The following is a 21659-nucleotide window of genomic DNA, read 5'->3' as shown; positions in this document are numbered from 1 at the left end:
TGATAGTGCTATAGTGTATGGAGGCCAATTCACTGGATCAATCTAAAAGAGAGTTAGATAGAGCTCTAGGGGCTAGCGGAATCAAGGGATATGGGGAGAAGGCAGGCACGGGTTACTGATTGTGGACGATCAGCCGTGATCACATTGAATGGCAGTGCTGGCTCGAAGGGCCGAATGGCCTCCTCCTGCACATATTTTCTATGTTTCTATGTTTCCATGTATGGGGTTATCGCTGGTCAGCACGGACTCGGTGGGCTGAGGGGCCAGATTCCGCGCTGAATGGAAACATAGAAAGAAAGAAAATAGGTGCAGGAGTAGGCCATTCGTCCCTTGCACCCAACACCGCCATTCATCATGGCTGATCATCCAGAATCAGTACCCCGTTCCTGCTTTCTCCCCGTGTTCATTGATTTCGTTAGCCCTAAGAGCTCTATCCAACTCTCTCTTGAATAATCTCTAAAGTCGTTAGGTATAAAGAGGGTTTTTGGCACGCTAGTCTTCATCAGTCAGACAGATAAGTACACAAGTGGGGAACAATGAATGGGAGATATGCAGAAGCAGCATTAATCAGCCATGATCACATTGAATGGCGGTGCTGGCTCCAAGGGCCGAATGGCCTCCTCCTGCACCTATTGTCTATTGTCTATCAAGGAAATGTGGAGCCCACAATGTGCAGGAAAATAACTGCAGGTGCTGGTACCAATTGAAGGTATCATAAAATGCTAGAGTAACTCAGCGGGTCTGGAGAGAAGGAATGGGTGACGTTTCGGGTCGAGACCCTTCTTCAGACTGATGTCAGGGGGGCGGGACAAAGAAAGGATATAGGTGGAGACAGGAAGACAGTGGGAGAACTGGGAAGGGGGAGGGGAAGAGAGGGACAGAGGATTTATCTAAAGTTGGAGATGTCAATGTTCATACCGCTGGGCTGCAAGCTGCCCAGGCGAAATATGAGGTGCTGTTCCTCCAATTTCCGGTGGGCCTCACTATGGCACTGGAGGAGGCCCAAGACAGAAAGGTCAGACTGGGAGTGGGAGGGGGAGTTGAAGTGCTCAGCCACTGGGAGATCAGGTTGGTTAAGGCGGACTGAGCGAAGGTGTTGAGCGAAAGCCTGCATTTGGTCTCGCCGATGTAGAGAAGTTGACATCTGGAACATCCACTGTTGGCTGTGATGTAGGTGGTGACGAGTTATACAGACAGTGGAACTAGGGTTGCCAGCTATCTCACTCTCAAATAAGGGACAAGTTGACGTCACCGCCCCGCGCCCCACGTGACCTCACCCAGCCAGCGGCCATGGGCTCCCACTCCACCAATGGCGGCCGACCGGGCCGGGAGGCGGGTTGCCATGCAACCTCCTTTAAGCGGCGCCCGGGCCTACGGGCCTACACTGTCCGAATCTACAGTGTCCGGGCCTACACTGTCCAGACCTACAGCGTACGAACCTACAGCATCCGGGCCTACAACGTCCAGGCCTACAGCGCCCCCCCGGGCCTAATACGGGACAATGGCAGTCAGGTACGGGACAAACCATTTTAGCCCAAAATACGGGATGTTCCGGCTCCTCTCCTCTGACTCTCAGTCTGAAGAAAGGTTTTGACCGGAAACGTCACCTATTTCTTTTCTCCAGCTGAGTTACTCCAACCTTTTGTAACCCGCTGAGTTACTCCAGCTTTTTGTTTAGTTTAGCAATACTCACAGAAACAGGCCCTTCTGCCCATCGAGTCCGCACTGACCAGCGATCCCCACACACTAACACTGTCCTATTACTGAAGTCAATTAACCTACAGACCCGCACGTCTTTGGAATGTGGGAAGAGTTAGATAGAGCTCTTACAGCTAGGGATATGGTGAGAAGGCAGGAACGGGGTACTGATTCTGGATGATCAGCCATGATCACAGTGAATGCTGGCACGAAGGGCCCAATGGCCTACTCCTGCACCTATTGTCTATTGTCTAAACCAGAGCACCCGGAGAAAGACCATGAGGTCACAGGGAGAACGTGCAAACTCTGCACAGGCAGCACCCGTAGTCAGGATCGAACCTGGGTCTCCTGCGCTGTGAGGCAGTTACTCTACCGCTGTGCCACCGTGCCATCCTTGCTGTCGCTGGAGAGAAACACAACATATGATCAGGCCCTTCGGCCCATCCTGTCCGTACTGACCATGCTCTACCGCAGTGCCACCGTGCCGCCCGTTTTTTGTGCCGTTTTTAGGTTTAAACCAGCATCTTGGGCAGTCACGGTGGCGCAACGGTAGAGTTGCTGCCTTACAGCGAATGCAGCGCCGGAGACCCGGGTTCGATCCCGACCACGGGCGCTGCCTGTACGGAGTTTGTACGTTCCCCCCGTGACCTGCGTGGGGTTTTCTCCGAGATCTTCGGTTTCCTCCCACACTCCAAAGACGTACAGGTTTGTAGGTTAATTGGCTTGGTAAACGTAAAAATTGTCCCCAGCGGGTGTAGGATAGTGTTAATGTGCGGGGATCGCTGGTTGGCACGGACCCGGTGGGCCAAAAGGGCCTGTTTCCGCGCTGTATCTCTAAACCAAAGCTACTAGAGGAGCAAGATGGACCATTCCATTGAAATCGCCTATACTGAAGTGTAGTACGCAAAGGAGCATAACGGACGCCATTTTAGTAGGCAAAACCCACCGTTCGCTATGCCCCTCGCAGTGTAATCAATGTTTTGGGGGAACAGTATGTGTGATGATACCATTAAAATGCAGAATATATCTCATCTATCAACTCACAGATTTTTGTTATTTTTCTTTTTAAATGTTTCTGCAAGATTCCGCCTACTAAAATGGCGCCGTGACGTACTACGGCTTTTAGGGTCGAGTGGTCTATCTTGCTCTGCTCTATTATCTTTGCTCTAAGCTAAATTTAAAAATCTGCGGTTTCCTTGCCACGCACGATTCAGGGTTGCGTTTTGCTGGCTTCCCGCAGGTTACGACGGCACGTTATCGGTGTGGCAGCACCCCGGGGAGACCACCTCATTGGTGGGGGGGACGGTGATGGTGACGTGCGGCACGCACTACCACGGCCAGATCCCAGCCCAAGTGGACGTGTACTGGTACAAGGGCGAACCGTCGCCGCCAAACGCCCTGACCAACCTGAGGGAGTCCAGGTCTTCCCGAGCCGGACGCCTCTACCTTCAGGGCGGCCATTCCAAGCACTACCGCATCCTGGTCATCAGCAACTTGACGCTGAACGACGCTGGGGTCTACACCTGCGAAGTGTCCGTCCCGCTGCCCCCACCCCTCGTCAGCCAAAACGGCAACGGAACCAGGTTACACGTGCAAGGTGAGCAGACGGGATTTGTTCGTACAGCAGAGCTGCCTCATGGCCGAGCTATAGGGTTGCCAACTGTCCCGTATTAGCCGGGACATCCCGTATATTGGGCCAAATTGGTTTATCCCGTACGGGACCGCTCTTGTCTCTTATAAGGCCCGGGGGGCACTGTAGGCCTGGACATTGTAGGCCCGGACACTGTAGGCCCGGACACTGTAGGCCCGGACACTGTAGACCCGGACACTGTAGGCCCAGACACTGTAGGCCCAGGGGCCACTGTAGGCCCGGACACTGTAGGCCCGGACACTGTAGGCCCGGACACTGTAGGCCCGGACACTGCAGGCCCGGACACTGTAGGCCCAGACACTGTAGGCCCGGACTGCAGGCCCGGACACTGTAGGAGTGGACACTGTAGGCCCGAACACTGTAGGAATGGGGGCCGCTGTAGGCCCGGACACTGTAGGCCTGGGGGCCGCTGTATGCCCGGAAAGTGTAGGCCCGGAGGATCGGGGCGCCGCCTAACGGAAGTTGCATAGCAACCCGCCTCCCAGCCCGGGCGGCCGCCATTGGTGGAGCGGGAGCACATGGCCGCTGGCTGGGTGAGGTCACGTGGGGCGTGGGGCGGTGATGTCATCTTTTGTCTCTTATTTGGGAGTGAGAAAGTTGGCAACCCTACCGAGCTACAGCAAAAAGCCTCAGGATCGAGGCAACAGGTGGAGGCCCTGCAGCAGCCTGGGGCTTACCTGGATCGGGCCAATTCTTTTACCGCTATCCAAATGCGCCATTATTACCTCTTTAATAATTGACTCCAGCATCTTCCCCACCACCGATGACAGGCTAACTGGTCTGTAATTCCCCGTTTTCTCCCTCGCAACTTTCTTGAAAAGTGGGATAACATTAGCTACCCTCCAATCCACAGGAACTGATCCTGAATCTATTGAACATTGAAAAATGATCATGAATGCGTCCACAATTTCTGGAGCCACCTCCCTGAGGACCCTGGGATGCAGACCATCAGGCCCTAGGGATTTATCAACCTTCAGTCCCATCAGTCTACCCAATACCATTTCTCGCCTAATGCAAATTTCTTTCAGTTCCTCTATCCCCCTAGATCCTCTGTCCTCTAGTACATCTGGGAGATTGTTTGTGTCTTCCTTAGTGAAGACAGATCCGAAGTACCTGTTCAATTCTTCTGCCATTTCCTAGTTACCCATAATAATTTCACCCGTTTCTGCCTTCAAGGGACCCTCATTTGGCTTTACTAATCTATTTCTCTTAACATACCTAAAGAAGCTTTTACTGTCCTTCTTTATATTCTTCAGTCTTTATATTCATCAGTCTGAAGAAGGGTCTTGACCCGAAACGTCACCCATTCCCTCTCTCCTAGATGCTTCCTGACCTGCTGAGTTACTCCAGCATTTTGTGATACCTTCGATTTGTGCCAGCATCTGCAGTTATTTTCCTACACATTCTTTATATTCTTGGCCAGCTTCCCCTCGTACTTCATCTTTTCAGCCCGTATTGCCCATTTTGTTACCTTCTGTTGTCCTTTGAAAGTTCCCCAATCCTCTGGCTTCCTGCTACTCTTTGCTGTGATACATCTTTTCTTTTAGTTTTATTCCATCCCTAACTTCCTTTGTCAGCCACGGTTGCCTCTTACTCCCCTAAGAATCTTTCTTCCTCTTTGGAATGAAATGATCCTGCGTCTTCCGGATTAGGCCCAGAAATTCCTGCCATTGCTGTTCCACCGTCAATCCTGAGCAAGGGGTCACAGTTTAAGGATAAGGGGGAAGTCTTTTAGGACCGAGATGAGAATTTTTTTTTCACACAGAGAGTGGTGAATCTGTGGAATTCTCTGCCACAGAAGATAGTTGAGGCCAGTTCATTGGCTATATTTAAGAGGGAGTTAGATGTGGCCCTTGTGGCTAAAGGGATCAGGGGGTATGGAGAGAAGGCAGGTACAGGATACTGAGTTGGATGATCAGCTATGATCATATTGAATGGCGGTGCAGGCTCGAAGGGCCGAATGGCTTACTCCTGCACCTATTTTCTATGTTTCTATGTTTCTATCCTGCTAGGATCCCTTTCCAGTCTACCTTGGCCAGCTCCTCTCTCATGCCTTCATAGTCCCTTTCGTTCAACTGCAACACTGACACTTCCGATTTAACCTTCTCCCTCTCAAATTGCAGATTGAAACTAATCATATTATGGTCAATACCTCCAAGCGGTTCCTTTACCTCGAGTTCCCTTATTAAATCTGGTTCATCGGACAGCACTAACTCCAGAATTGCCTTCTCTCTGGTCGGCTCCAGTGCAAGCTGTGGAAAGGCTTGATTATAACCACGTATAGTCTTTCCACTGACGCACCAAAAAGTGCTTTTCACTGCACCTCAGTATACGTGACAATAAGAAACTGAACTAAACTGATTCAGGGTTCCATTTTGCTGGCTACCTCTAATCTAAACTAAACTAAATTAAACTCAGATACTCATCAGCTCCCCTCTGATGCTCCACAGTCCATCTACACCAGGGGTGTTTTACAGTACACAGGATTACTGAGACCTAATGATTTTCCCCTGTTGCTAAAGTCTCTTTGTGATTTATTTTTCAGAGTCAACCTCATGTCGGGCTCTGAAGACACCGAGCGTGATGTGGCAAGCTATCATTATTCCTGCCCTTTCCATTTACAGCATGGCCCTTACAGTTGCTGTGATAATTCTGGCTGTAAGTAACTTCTGTAACAAAAATTGATCTTTTGTGCGGCGTTGTCAAAACTTTTTGATCAGTTTAGTTTGGAGATCCAGCGTGGAAACAGGCCCTTCGGCCCATCGAGTCCGCGCCGACTAGTGATCGCTCGTTCACACTAGAGGTTGTGTTCTGTGTTATCCCAGTTTCGCATCCTACACACTAGGGGGCAATTTTACTGAAGCCAATTAACCTGCAAACCTGCACGTCTTTGGGATAGACAATAGACAATAGGTGCAGGAGTAGCCCATTCGGCCCTTCGAGCCAGCACCGCCATTCAATGTGATCATGGCTGATCATCCATAATCAGTACTCTGTTCCTGCCTTCTCCCCATAACCTCTGACTCCGCTATCATTAAGAGCACTATCTAGCTCTCTCTTGAAAGCATCCAGAGAATTGGCCTCCACTGCCTTCTGAGGCAGAGAATTCCACAGATTCACAACTCTCTGGGTGAAAATTTATGACTTTGTGACTCTACTGTAACAACATTTAAAGGACAGGGACATGGAGAGGAAAGATTTTGAGGAACACGGGCAAATGGGACCAGCTTAGATGGGGCATCTTGGGTTGCCAACTTCCTCACTCCCAAACAAGGGACAAAAGGTGATGTCAACACCCTGTGCCCCACGTGACCTCGCCCAGCCAGCGGCCACGTGCTCCCGCCCCATCAATGACGGCCGCCTGGGCCAGGAGGCGGGTTGCTATGCAACTTCCGTTAGGCGGCGCCCGGGCCTCCGGCCTACACTGTCTGGGACTACAACAGCCCCCGGGTCTACAGTGTACCGGCCCACAGTGTCCGGACCTACAGTGTCCGGGCCTGCATTGTCCGGGCCTGCACTGTCCGGGCCTACAGTGTCCGGGCCTACAGTGTCTGAGCCTGCACTGTCCAGGCCTACAGCAGCCCCCGGGCCTACACTGTCCGGGCCTACAGTGTCCTGGCCTACAGCAGCCCCCAGGCCTACAGCGGCCCCCAGGCCTACAGTGTCCGGGCCTACAGCGCCCCTCCCCGGGCCTAATACGGGACAAGGGCAGTCCGGTATGGGACAAACCAATTTAGCCCGATATACGGGATGTCCTGGCTAATGCGGGACAGTTGGCAACCCTAGCTGAGTGGCCTGTTTCCGTGCTGTATAACTCTTTGACTCGAAGTGACAAGGGCCTTATCTACAAATGTATGGATTTTTGATGCTCAGTATGACTTTCCCCATTTCACCGTGGTTTACTTCCCTCAACACAAAGTGAGTGTCACCCATTTCACCTCGTCTTTTGATTATTTTAATCCCCCGAGCTTCAAGCAAGTCAATAGCACATTGAAAGATGCTGATATATTCTTCCAAATATAGATTAGCCTATTGGTCAGAAAGATCAATATCCAGTTGTAGAGTTGGAGAATTCTATAAATCCCATCGACACCGAGTAGCAATAATACATAAAGTCAGATATATAATTGAGTAAATGATGTTATTCCCACACCTACAAGATTTTCCATTCCTCTGCAAGCAAAATTAACGTTCTAGTCTTTATACTTAAGACTTTAGAGATACAGTGTGTGAACAGGCCCTTCGGCCCACCGAGTCCGTGCCAACCAGTGATCGCCCCTTGCACTACTAGCACTATTACACACACACTGGGGACAATTTACGATTTTACCAAAGTAAATTACCCGCCAAACCTGTACATCTTTGGAGCATTGGAGGAAACTAGAGCACCTGGAGCTTCCACCACTAACCTCTGCCTCTCTGCCTCCCAGCACTCAGCCAATTTTGGATCCAATTACTTCTAGTTTAGTTTAGTTAAATTTAGAGATACAGCGCGGAAACATGCCCTTCGGCCCACTGAGTCCGCACCGACCTGCGATCCCCGCACACTAACACTATCCGACACACACACTAGGCCGAGAATATGAGCAGAGAATGATATTTAGCGTTAGACAGGCACAAATTGCTGGAGTAACTCAGCGGGGACAGGCAGCATCTCTGGATAGAAGGACCCTTCCTCAGAATGAGCGTCAGGGGAGAGGGAGTTACAGAGATAAGGAAGTGTAAGAGATCAAAAGAGATGAGGATCAAGGAAAATGTAGAATAGACCATTGTTAGCCAGGACAACAGAGATGAGGGAGGGGGAGGGAGAGAGGGGGAGGGAGAGAGGGGGGGGAGGGAGAGAGGGAGGGAGGGAGAGAGAGAGAGAGAGAGAGGGAGGGAGGGAGGGAGGGAGGGAGAGAGAGGGAGAGAGAGAGAGAGAGAGAGAGAGAGAGAGAGAGAGAGAGGGAGAGGGAGGAGAGAGAGAGAGAGAGAGAGAGAGAGAGAGAGAGAGAGAGAGAGAGAGAGAGAGAGAGAGAGAGAGAGAGAGAGAGAGAGAGAGAGAGAGAGAGAGAGAGAGAGAGAGAGAGAGAGAGAGAGAGAGAGAGAGAGAGAGAGAGAGAGAGAGAGAGAGAGAGAGAGAGAGAGAGAGAGAGAGAGAGAGAGCGCGCGCAAAGGTTACTTGAAGTTAGGGTTCGGGTGAAACTGACTTTGCAATTAAAATATGTTCCAGGTACTGTTGCACTTTCATACGAAGTCTAAAGGTAAGCTGATCACCAAGGAGATATCCCGAGGGCCGGAAGAACCAAGGCCAAACACATGCAGAGGACAGACAAGCTCACTGGCTCCAGATCGGGCCAGAGAGACACACTCCCAAGAGTATGAAGACATGACGGTCTTCAGAACTATGAACCAGAAAAAAGCGATGAAAGAAAATGCAGGTGGACAACGACTTTAACAGTGTCTGGAGGACCTATATCATCTACAAAGATTTGTTGCCAATTATTCTGTAAATGCCTCAAACAAACAATTGCGTGGAATTGCTTTGAACGATACGGTAGCTTGTTCGTTACGGACAAGTGGGCGGTCACGGTGGCGCAGCGGTAGAGTTGCTGCCTTACAGCGAATGCAGCGCCGGAGACCCGGATTCGATCCCAACTACGGCTGCTGTCTGCACGGAGTTTGTACGTTCTCCCCGTGACCTGCGTGGGTTTTCTCCGAGATCTTCGGTTTCCTCCCCACTCTCGAAAGACGTGCAGGTTTGTAGGTTAATTGGCTTGGTAAATATAACAATTGTCCCTGACGTGTGTAGGATAGTGTCAGTGTGCGGGGATCGCTGGTCGGCGCGGACCCGGTGGGCCGAAGGGCCTGTTTCCACGCTGCATCTCTAAACTAAACTAAAAGTGTTACAGGGAGGGGCTTTTCACTTGAGTCTGCATTGTACGGGAGCATTATTGACTAGCATGACTATGGCGCACCTATTTTCTATGTTTTGTGGAGTTACGGGCCAAACGCAGGCAAGTGGAGTGCGGGAGGAAACCAGAGCCCCCGGCGAAAACCCACGAGGTCACAGGGAGAACGTGCAAACTCCGTGCAGACAGCACCCGAAGTCAGGATCGAACCTGAGTCTCTGGCGCTGTGAGGCTGCAGCTCTACCGCTGCGCCACTGAGTTTGACCAACCTCTCTTATACCTCCAACTCTCTAATCCATTCCGACCCTCTGAGTTACTCCAGCACTTTGTCTCTTTCTTTCAATGGAATGACCAAGCAAGGAACTGCAGATGCTGGAATCTTGAGCAAAACACAAATTGCTGGAGGAACTCAGTGAGTCGGGCAGCGTCTGTGGAGAGATTGGATCTCTTGTGGTGAACGTTCTGGTGAACCTCCTCTGTACCCTCTCCACAGATTTGGCCACTTCATCCTTGCTGTAGTGGAGCGACCAGACCTGTACACAAACAGCTGGATCAGAAGCAAAAGAAAGAACCCTTTTGAGGAAAGATGCAGGAAGGAACAGCAGATGCTGGTTTACACCGAAGATAGAAAACAAAATGTTGGAGTAACTCAGCGGGACAGGCAGCATCACTGGATAGAAGGAATTGGTGACATAGAAACATAGAAACATAGAAACATAGAAAATAGGTGCAGGAGTAGGCCATTCGGCCCTTCGAGCCTGCACCGCCATTCAATATCATCATGGCTGATCATCCAACTCAGTATCCCGTACCTGCCTTCTCTCCATACCCCCATTGATCCCATTAGCCACAAGGGCCACATCTAACTCCCTCTTAAATATAGCCAATGAGCTGGCCTCAACTACCTTCTGTGGCAGAGAATTCCACAGATTCACCACTCTCTGTGTGGAAAAAAACGTTCTCATCTCGGTCCTAAAAGTCTTCCCCCTTATCCTTAAACTGTGACCCCTTGTTCTGGACTTCCCCAACATCGGGAACAATCTTCCTGCATCTAGCCTGTCCAACCCCTTAAAAATTTTGTAAGTTTCTATAAGATCCCCCCTGAATCTTCTAAATTCCAGCGAGTACAAGCCAAGTCTATCCAGTCTTTCTTCATATGAAAGTCCTGCCATCCCAGAAATCAATCTGGTGAACCTTCTCTGTACTCCCTCTATGGCAAGAATGTCTTTCCTCAGATTAGGAGATCAAAACTGTACGCAATACATAGAAACATAGAAACATAAAAATAGGTGCAGGAGTAGGCCATTCGGCCCTTCGAGCCTGCACCGCCATTCAATATGATCATGGCTGATCATCCAACTCAGTATCCTGTACCTGCCTTCTCTCCGTACCCCCTGATCCCTTTAGCCACAAGGGCCACATCTAACTCCCTCTTAAATATAGCCAATGAACTGGCCTCAACTACCTTTTCTACAATCCTCAGTCTGGATTATGCCAATCCTAAAGATAAGGTTTCTCGACCTGAAACGTCGCCCGTTCCTTCTCTCCAGAGATGCTGCCTGTCCCGCTGAGATACTCCAGCATTTTGTGTCCATCTTTTGAGGAAAGAATCAGTAAGCTGAAAGGCTTCTCTCGAGCCTGGCCTCCAATGATCTTGTCAGTCTTAAACTTTTATGAAGCAGCTAGTAATCTAACAATAGAAAGGATAACATTTAATCATGGTTTCTTTTAGCAATTTGACTTTTAAAACAATCGCAGAGAGCAAGGCTTACTCAAATATAAACGGAAGCTGTTAAGATGCAATAAGACAGCAAGACCCATTATTCATAGGACAATTCCTTGCAACATTGGCCTTGGGGGCTTGTGAAAAAAATGTTCTAAACATAGGCACAAAATAAAGGTCGCATTTGTGAAACGACGGTTTAGCAGATAGTCACAGAGTCATAGTCATGCAGTGTGGAAACAGGCCCTTCGGCCCAACTTACCCACACCGACAAAGATGTCCCATCTACACTATTCCCACCTGCCTGCGTTTGGCCCATATTCCTTTAAACCTGTCCTATCCAAAGACCTGTCAAAATGTTTCTTAAGGTAGACAGAAAATGCTGGAGTAACTCAGCGGGACAGGCAGCATCTCTGGAGAGAAGGAATGGGTAACGCTTCGGGTCAAGACCCACCTGAAGTAAGGTCTCGACCCGAAACGTCGCCCATTCCTTCTCTCCAGAGATGCTGCCTGTCCCGCTGAGTTACTCCATCATTTTGTATTTATCTTCGGCTTAAACCAGCATCTGCAGTTCCTTCCTACACATAGGGGGCGTGGCTGCGTTCTGTAGCTGCCACTCACCGGCAGTCTCTCTGTCTTTTTTTTGTTTTTGTCTTTCTTATCGTTTAAATGTTTCTTTTGATTTATTTTTAACTCTGTATATATGGGGGGTGGTGGGGGGGTGGGGGGAAACCTTTTTTTTCCAATCTCCTCCTCAACGGAGATGCGACCTTTACCGTGTTGTGTCTCCGTTCGCGCTACGGCCTAACACCGTGGAGTCGGCGGCCTCCAGCTGGGATCGACCTTGAAGACTCCGGTCGCAGGGCCTGGACTTACCATCTCGGAGGCTTCGGCCGTGGGCCCTGCAGACCGCAACATCGGGAGCTCGCAGGTCCCTGGCTGGCGACCGGCTTTCGGGAGCTCCAGCCGTAGCAGCTTCGACCGCCCCGAAGCGCGAGGTTTGATCGACCCACTCGCAGGCCCTTCATCGCCCTGCGTGGCTCGGCCGCGGCACTTTTCATCGCCCGGTGGGGGCTCAGGACTTTCATCGGCCTGCTCGGCTCGGCCCTGGGACTTTCCATCGCCCGGTGGGGGCTTCAAAAGTCGGGAGCCTCGATCGCCTCGTGGCACCACGGGAGAAGAATGAGGAGGAGATAAGACTTTTCTTTGCCTTCCATCACAGTGAGGGTGTGCCTGGAGCAATCACTGTGATGGCTGTTTGTGTTAAAAATTGTAATTGTGTGTCTTGTGTTCTTTTTTGTCTACTGCCGGACCCTGACGTGAGAGGACGCTGGCGCTATTTGTTCGCCGCTTCTCCGTCAGGATAGTTCGTCTGTTTGTTTTTATGTCTTGACTGTTTTTGTAAAGCGTCTTTGAGCATTTGGAAAAGCGCTATAAAAAATAAATGTTTATTATTCTTCTTATTATTATTATAAATGTTTCTTAAACTTTGCAATCGTACCAGCCTCAACTACCTCCTCTGGCAGCTCGTTCCATACACCCACCACCCTTTGTGTGAAAAAGGTTACCCCTCAGGTTCCTATTATATTATCTAACCTCCTCACCTTAAACCTATGACCTCTGGTTCTCGATTCCCCCTACTCTGGGCAAGACTCTGTGCGTTTACGCGATCTATTCCTCTCGTGATTTTGTACGTATGGAACCATGTATAAATAGGCTCTCGATTAGAGACTAGTGCATTAAACTCCCATCAGAGCAGAAAACCTCAGTGAGGCGGCACGGTGGCGCAGCGGTAGAGTTGCTGCTTTACAGCGAATGCAGCGCCGGAGACTCAGGTTCGATCCTGACTACGGGTGCTGCACTGTAAGGAGTTTGTACGTTCTCCCCGTGACCTGCGTGGGTTTTCTGAGATCTTCGGTTTCCTCCCACACTCCAAAGACATACAGGTATGTAGGTTAATTGGCTGGGTAAAATGTAAAATTGTCCCTAGTGGGTGTAGGATAGTGTTAATGTGCGGGGATCGCTGGGCGGCATGGACTTGGTGGGCCGAAAAGGCCTGTTTCCGGCTGTATATATATGATATGATATGATGATAGGGTTATGTGAGCTGCACTGTCAGACTTGCTGAAGTGGTCAGACAGACTCTCCTTTATTGGATGAGCACAGGAGAATCCATCGCAGAATCCGAGGAAGATCAAGAGATTTACCCCTGATCTCTCTGCTTATGTTTAACCTTCAGTCAACTCCCAAAAGTGGATGAATTAAGCCCTGTTCTGTGGATGGGCATGCAATAGCTTTTTTTGCACATTGTAGCAGTAACTACATATCAAAAGATTTCATAAAGTTCTCAAAGTGTATAAGAGACTTGGGTTTGATCCTGACTGCGTGTGCCCTCTGTATGGAGTTTGTATGTTCTCCCTGCTCCGGTTTCCACCCACATCTCAAAGGCGTGTGGCTTTGCAGGGCTAATTGGCTTCTGTAAATTGTCCCTAGTGTGCAGGATAGAGCAAGTGTGAACGGCTGATCGCTGGTCGGCGCGGACCCGGTGGGCCGAAGGGCCTGTTCCCACTGTATCTCTGTTAAACTACACTAAGCTACGCATCAAAAGATTTCATAAAGCTGTTGAAGAGCCCTGGGTTCGATCCTGACTTCAGGTGCTGTCCATGTGGAGTTTGCACGTTCTCCCTACGACCTGGTGGTCCGATGGACATAGAGCCATAGAACAGCACAGCACAGGAACAGGCCCTCTGGAAGGCAGATAGGTGACACTTTGGGTCGGGACCCTTCTTCAGACCGACCTGAAGAAGGGTCCTGACCTGAAACGTCACCTACACATATCCCACAGAGATGCTGCCTGACCTGCTGAGTTCCTTCAATACCTTGTGTTCTACGCAAGACTCCAGCATCTGCAGTTCCTTGTGACTACAAATCTATTCCACATATTCCTTGATCTTTGCCTCCTTTGATCTCTCGTTTTCACACCTGACCCTTACACATCCCTCTGTCTCCCTCCCCCCTGACTCAGTCAGAAGAAGGGTCTCGACCCGAAACGTCACCCATTCCTTCTCTCCAGAGATGCTGCCCGTCCCGCTGAGTTACTCCAGCATCAACCTTGTTTACCCATTGGTACATTTCTTGGATTGACGACATAGGTTTATGGAATTAAAATATGGTTAGATTAAATCTGGCCATTCGGCCCATCATTTACGTCTGGCTCCCTGCAAGAACAATGACCAGGGCCACATCACCACCGGCGCTTCCTTGCCCTATATTTATCCATTTCCTTCTCAAGTCCTCATAAGGTCATAAGTGATAGGAGTAGAATTAGGCCATTCGGCCCATCAAGTCTACTCCGCCATTCAATTATGGCTGATCTATCTCTCCCTCCTCACCCCATTCTCCTGCCTTCTCCCCATAACCTCTGACACCTGTACTAATCAAAAATCTATGTCTCTGCCTTTAAAAATATCCACTGGCTTGGCCTCCACATCCTTCTGTGGCAAAGAATTCCACAGATTCACCACCCTCTGAATAAAGAATTTTCTCCTCATCTCCTTCCTAAAAGACCATCCTTTAATTCTAAGGCTATGACCTCTAGTTCTGCAATCATACTAATCAAGAATCTATCCATCTCTGCCTTACAAATACCCATTGACTCGGCCTCCACAGATGTTTGAAGCAAAGAATTCCACAGATTCACCACCCTCTGACTAAATAAATTTCTCATCATCTCCTTCCTAAAAGAAAGTCCTTTAATTCTGAGCCTATAACCTCTGACCCTAGACTCTCCCACTGGTGGAAACATCCTCTCCACAACCACTCTATCCAAGCCTTTCACTATCCTGTTATGTTTCAATGAGGTCTCCCCTCATTCTTCTAAACTCCAGCGAGTTCAATGGAACCTGTCCCAACTCATCGACATCCAGGCACCTAGACCAGATTCCAGCCACAATCATTTCACCTTATTCACATTTCGTTTTCTTTTCAGTAAAATTCAAAGTTTCAAATAAAAGTGGTTTGTGAATATTTCAGATGTGTCGGCTCGGCGGAATCTCCCATCTCCTCACGATCAGTTATGAATCAGACAGTTCCACATTCACGTCTCACACCTAGGTTCGAGCAGGGGGAGTCTTATATCATCTCTGGTGCAGTCTTTAGACTTTAAACAGTGGAGATGTAGCGGGGATCAGTCTCTTCGGCCCACTTGAGTCCGCGCCGACCAGTAGGGTTGCCGTAGGGTTCTTTGGTGGTAAGAATAGGAAGGCAGAGTATTATCTGAATGGTGTCAAGTTAGGAAAAGGGGACGTACAACGAGATCTGGGTGTCCTAGTGCATCAGTCACTGAAAGGAAGCATGCAGGTACAGCAGGCAGTGAAGAAAGCCAATGGAATGTTGGCCTTCATAACAAGAGGAGTTGAGTATAGGAGCAAAGAGGTCCTTCTGCAGTTGTACAGGGCCCTAGTGAGACCGCACCTGGAGTACTGTGTGCAGTTTTGGTCTCCAAATTTGAGGAAGGATATTCTTGCTTTTGAGGGCGTGCAGCGTAGGTTTACTAGGTTAATTCCCGGAATGGCGGGACTGTCATATGTTGAAAGACTGGAGCGACTAGGCTTGAATACACTGGAATTTAGAAGGATGAGAGGAGATCTTATCGAAACGTATAAGATTATTAAGGGGTTGGACACGTTAGAGGCAGGAAGCATGTTCCCAATGTTGGGGGAGTCCAGAACAAGGGGCCACAGTTTAAGAATAAGGGGTAGGCCATTTAGAACTGAGATGAGGAAAAACGTTTTCAGTCAGAGAGTTGTGAACCTGTGGAATTCTCTGCCTCAGAAGGCAGTGGAGGCCAATTCTCTGAATGCATTCAAGAGAGAGCTAGATAGAGCTCTTAAGGATAGTGGAGTCAGGGGGTATGGGGAGAGGGCAGGAACGGGGTACTGATTGAGAATGATCAGCCATGATCACATTGAATGGCGGTGCTGGCTCGAAGGGCCGAATGGCCTCCTCCTGCACCTATTGTCTATTGTTCTCACTCCCGAATAAGGGACAAAAGGTGACGTTACCGTTGTCGACCTCCCCGTGGTGAGCCCTGTCAACTGACCTCAGTCAGGCGAACGACAACAAACAGAGACAGCAGAAGCAGAAGTGCCTGGAGGGCGTAACATTGCTTCTGCTGCCTCAAACTCAAGAAGAACCGTCCCGCGCCCCACGTGACCTCACCCAGCCAGCGGCCACGTACTCCCCCTCCACCAATGGCAGCTCCTTCCATACACCCACCACCCTTTGTGTGAAAAAGTTACCCCTCAGGTTCCTATTATATTATCTAACCTCCTCACCTTAAACCTATGTCCTCTGGTTCTCGATTCTCCCTACTCTGGGCAAGACTCTGTGCGCTTACGCGATCTATTCCTCTCACGATTTTGTACGTATGGAACCATATATAAATAGGCTCTCGATTAGAGACTGTAGTGCATTAAACTCCCATTAGAGCAGAGAAATCTCAGTGAGGGTTATGTGAGCTGCACTGTCAGACTTGCTGAAGTGGTCAGACAAAGACTCTCCTCTATTGGATGAGCACAGGAGAATCCATCGCAGAATCCGAGGAAGATCAAGAGATTTACCCCTGATCTCTCTGCTTATGTTTAACCTTCAGTCAACTCCCAAAAGTGGATGAATTAAGCCCTGTTCTGTGGATGGGCATGCAATAGCTTTTTTTGCACATTGTAGCAGTAACTACATATCAAAAGATTTCATAAAGTTCTCAAAGTGTATAAGAGACTTGGGTTTGATCCTGACTGCGTGTGCCCTCTGTATGGAGTTTGTATGTTCTCCCTGCTCCGGTTTCCACCCACATCTCAAAGGCGTGTGGCTTTGCAGGGCTAATTGGCTTCTGTAAATTGTCCCTAGTGTGCAGGATAGAGCAAGTGTGAACGGCTGATCGCTGGTCGGCGCGGACCCGGTGGGCCGAAGGGCCTGTTCCCACTGTATCTCTGTTAAACTACACTAAGCTACGCATCAAAAGATTTCATAAAGCTGTTGAAGAGCCCTGGGTTCGATCCTGACTTCAGGTGCTGTCCATGTGGAGTTTGCACGTTCTCCCTACGACCTGGTGGTCCGATGGACATAGAGCCATAGAACAGCACAGCACAGGAACAGGCCCTCTGGAAGGCAGATAGGTGACACTTTGGGTCGGGACCCTTCTTCAGACCGACCTGAAGAAGGGTCCTGACCTGAAACGTCACCTACACATATCCCACAGAGATGCTGCCTGACCTGCTGAGTTCCTTCAATACCTTGTGTTCTACGCAAGACTCCAGCATCTGCAGTTCCTTGTGACTTCAAATCTATTCCACATATTCCTTGATCTTTGCCTCCTTTGATCTCTCGTTTTCACACCTGACCCTTACACATCCCTCTGTCTCCCTCCCCCCTGACTCAGTCAGAAGAAGGGTCTCGACCCGAAACGTCACCCATTCCTTCTCTCCAGAGATGCTGCCCGTCCCGCTGAGTTACTCCAGCATCAACCTTGTTTACCCATTGGTACATTTCTTGGATTGACGACATAGGTTTATGGAATTAAAATATGGTTAGATTAAATCTGGCCATTCGGCCCATCATTTACGTCTGGCTCCCTGCAAGAACAATGACCAGGGCCACATCACCACCGGCGCTTCCTTGCCCTATATTTATCCATTTCCTTCTCAAGTCCTCATAAGGTCATAAGTGATAGGAGTAGAATTAGGCCATTCGGCCCATCAAGTCTACTCCGCCATTCAATTATGGCTGATCTATCTCTCCCTCCTCACCCCATTCTCCTGCCTTCTCCCCATAACCTCTGACACCTGTACTAATCAAAAATCTATGTCTCTGCCTTTAAAAATATCCACTGGCTTGGCCTCCACATCCTTCTGTGGCAAAGAATTCCACAGATTCACCACCCTCTGAATAAAGAATTTTCTCCTCATCTCCTTCCTAAAAGACCATCCTTTAATTCTAAGGCTATGACCTCTAGTTCTGCAATCATACTAATCAAGAATCTATCCATCTCTGCCTTACAAATACCCATTGACTCGGCCTCCACAGATGTTTGAAGCAAAGAATTCCACAGATTCACCACCCTCTGACTAAATAAATTTCTCATCATCTCCTTCCTAAAAGAAAGTCCTTTAATTCTGAGCCTATAACCTCTGACCCTAGACTCTCCCACTGGTGGAAACATCCTCTCCACAACCACTCTATCCAAGCCTTTCACTATCCTGTTATGTTTCAATGAGGTCTCCCCTCATTCTTCTAAACTCCAGCGAGTTCAATGGAACCTGTCCCAACTCATCGACATCCAGGCACCTAGACCAGATTCCAGCCACAATCATTTCACCTTATTCACATTTCGTTTTCTTTTCAGTAAAATTCAAAGTTTCAAATAAAAGTGGTTTGTGAATATTTCAGATGTGTCGGCTCGGCGGAATCTCCCATCTCCTCACGATCAGTTATGAATCAGACAGTTCCACATTCACGTCTCACACCTAGGTTCGAGCAGGGGGAGTCTTATATCATCTCTGGTGCAGTCTTTAGACTTTAAACAGTGGAGATGTAGCGGGGATCAGTCTCTTCGGCCCACTTGAGTCCGCGCCGACCAGTAGGGTTGCCGTAGGGTTCTTTGGTGGTAAGAATAGGAAGGCAGAGTATTATCTGAATGGTGTCAAGTTAGGAAAAGGGGACGTACAACGAGATCTGGGTGTCCTAGTGCATCAGTCACTGAAAGGAAGCATGCAGGTACAGCAGGCAGTGAAGAAAGCCAATGGAATGTTGGCCTTCATAACAAGAGGAGTTGAGTATAGGAGCAAAGAGGTCCTTCTGCAGTTGTACAGGGCCCTAGTGAGACCGCACCTGGAGTACTGTGTGCAGTTTTGGTCTCCAAATTTGAGGAAGGATATTCTTGCTTTTGAGGGCGTGCAGCGTAGGTTTACTAGGTTAATTCCCGGAATGGCGGGACTGTCATATGTTGAAAGACTGGAGCGACTAGGCTTGAATACACTGGAATTTAGAAGGATGAGAGGAGATCTTTTCGAAACGTATAAGATTATTAAGGGGTTGGACACGTTAGAGGCAGGAAGCATGTTCCCAATGTTGGGGGAGTCCAGAACAAGGGGCCACAGTTTAAGAATAAGGGGTAGGCCATTTAGAACTGAGATGAGGAAAAACGTTTTCAGTCAGAGAGTTGTGAACCTGTGGAATTCTCTGCCTCAGAAGGCAGTGGAGGCCAATTCTCTGAATGCATTCAAGAGAGAGCTAGATAGAGCTCTTAAGGATAGTGGAGTCAGGGGGTATGGGGAGAGGGCAGGAACGGGGTACTGATTGAGAATGATCAGCCATGATCACATTGAATGGCGGTGCTGGCTCGAAGGGCCGAATGGCCTCCTCCTGCACCTATTGTCTATTGTTCTCACTCCCGAATAAGGGACAAAAGGTGACGTTACCGTTGTCGACCTCCCCGTGGTGAGCCCTGTCAACTGACCTCAGTCAGGCGAACGACAACAAACAGAGACAGCAGAAGCAGAAGTGCCTGGAGGGCGTAACATTGCTTCTGCTGCCTCAAACTCAAGAAGAACCGTCCCGCGCCCCACGTGACCTCACCCAGCCAGCGGCCACGTACTCCCCCTCCACCAATGGCAGCTCCTTCCATACACCCACCACCCTTTGTGTGAAAAAGTTACCCCTCAGGTTCCTATTATATTATCTAACCTCCTCACCTTAAACCTATGTCCTCTGGTTCTCGATTCTCCCTACTCTGGGCAAGACTCTGTGCGCTTACGCGATCTATTCCTCTCACGATTTTGTACTTATGGAACCATATATAAATAGGCTCTCGATTAGAGACTGTAGTGCATTAAACTCCCATTAGAGCAGAGAAATCTCAGTGAGGGTTATGTGAGCTGCACTGTCAGACTTGCTGAAGTGGTCAGACAAAGACTCTCCTCTATTGGATGAGCACAGGAGAATCCATCGCAGAATCCGAGGAAGATCAAGAGATTTACCCCTGATCTCTCTGCTTATGTTTAAGCTTCAGTCAACTCCCAAAAGTGGATGAATTAAGCCCTGTTCTGTGGCTGAGCATGCAATAGCGTTTTTGCACACTGTAGCAGTAACTACATATCAAAAGATTTCATAAAGTTCTCAAAGTGTATAAGATTTGGGCTTGAACCTTTCACCATCCTGGAACAATAGACAATAGGTGCAGGAGGAGGCCATTCGGCCCTTCGAGCCAGCACCGCCATTCAATGTGATCATGGCTGATCATTCTCAATCAGTACCCCGTTCCTGCCTTCTCCCCATACCCCCTGACTCCCCTATCCTTAAGAGCTCTATTTAGCTCTCTCTTGAATGCATTCAAAGAATTGGCCTCCACTGCCTTCTGAGGTAGTGAATTCCACAGATTTGCGACTCTCTGACTGAAAATGTTTTTCCTCATCTCCGTTCTAAATGGCCTACCCCTTATTCATAAACTGTGGCCCCTTGTTCTGGACTCCCCCAACATTGGGAACATGTTTCCTGCCTCTAACGTGTCCAACCCCTTAATAATCATATATGTTTCGATAAGATCTCCTCTCATCGTGGCAACTTCAACAGCCTGACCGCGGGAGAAGACGGCAGGGGAAGAGAAAAGACATTCTGGCCTTCCATCACAGTGAGGAGGTGACTGGATGAGACTCACTGTGATGAATGTTTCTTTTTTTTTGTTTGTGTTGGTGTCCCGGCTAATAAGGGACAGTTGGCAAGCAGAGATCACCCCATACACCCACGCTGTCCTACACACACTAGGGACAATTTTTACAATTTTTTACCAAAGCCAATTAACCCCAAAATCTTTTAATTTTAGAGATACAGCATTGAGACGGGCCCTTCAGCCCACCAAGTCCGTGCTGACCAATGGTCGTGCCGTGCCGTACACTGACACTATCCTACACACACTATGGACAATTTTTTACTGAAGCCAATTAACCCCAAAATCTTTTAATTTTAGAGATACACCATTGACACAGGCCCTTCAGCCCACCGAGTCCGTGCCGACCAGCGATCACCCCGTAGACTAGCACTATCCTATACACTAGGGTTATGTACTAATACATAATGAAAAACTCAATACATCCCTTCATAATGAAATACTCAACAATTGAAACAGCAGACTTTGCAATCACTTCAATTACATGCTCTTTCTGAGACTTCATGTCTTCATCAATGTTTTAGGCTGCGGTCAATAAAGGAACAGGCAGATTCAGTGAGTGTTTGCAGTGTGGAATTAACTGGGTTGTGCCAGGACGGTAGTTTATTGTCCTTCGGCAAACCAGCACCCGTAGTCAGATTTAAACCCGAGTCTCTGGCGCTGTAAGGCAGCAACTCTAAAGCCCGGTCTTTTGGGTAAGATAATTATGCCCAATTTAATGGATGCAAAATACCCCATGAGGTTTTCAATAGGCAATAGACAATAGGTGCAGGAGTAGGCCATTCGGCCCTTCGAGCCAGCACCGCCATTCAATGTGATCATGGCTGATCATTCTCAATCAGTACCTCGTTCCTGCCTTCTCCCCATACCCCCTGACTCTGCTATCTTTAAGAGCTCTATCTAGCTCTCTCTTGAATGCATTCAGAGAATTGTCCTCCACTGCCTTCTGAGGCAGAGAATTCCACAGGTTCACAA

Source organism: Rhinoraja longicauda, chromosome 7, assembly GCF_053455715.1.
Source record: "Rhinoraja longicauda isolate Sanriku21f chromosome 7, sRhiLon1.1, whole genome shotgun sequence".
Classification (NCBI taxonomy): Eukaryota; Metazoa; Chordata; class Chondrichthyes; order Rajiformes; family Arhynchobatidae; genus Rhinoraja; species Rhinoraja longicauda.
The sequence above is the reverse complement of the archived record's forward strand: the minus strand, read 5'-3'. Positions refer to the sequence as shown.